This window comes from Nansenia antarctica, assembly GCF_963989245.1.
Source record: "Nansenia antarctica genome assembly, chromosome: 5".
Taxonomy (NCBI): Eukaryota; Metazoa; Chordata; class Actinopteri; order Argentiniformes; family Microstomatidae; genus Nansenia; species Nansenia antarctica.
In genome coordinates, this window is record NC_137690.1 from 51045536 (window position 1) to 51045822 (window position 287).

Consider the following 287-nt stretch of genomic DNA (forward strand, 5'->3'; position numbering starts at 1 on the left):
GTTGTGGTGAATGTTGTGAGCCTGAGCAGAAGGGACAATAGCTGCTGCAGGCGGACCAGAGATTCATGCCAATTGTTTTGTTTATTTGATGACCTATTGTGCAGGCAATAAAAGCTGCTTCATCCACCATCCTGAGAGTGTCCCAATCCCTTCAGTACCGCCAAACACAAATTAATAATTTTTAACAAAGACAGATAAGAAGAACAGGGAACATTCCATCGCGAGTGAAGCGAGCAAGCGGAAAAAAAATTGGCCTCCTCAATTCTGGAAGTCACCAGCCTCCACTG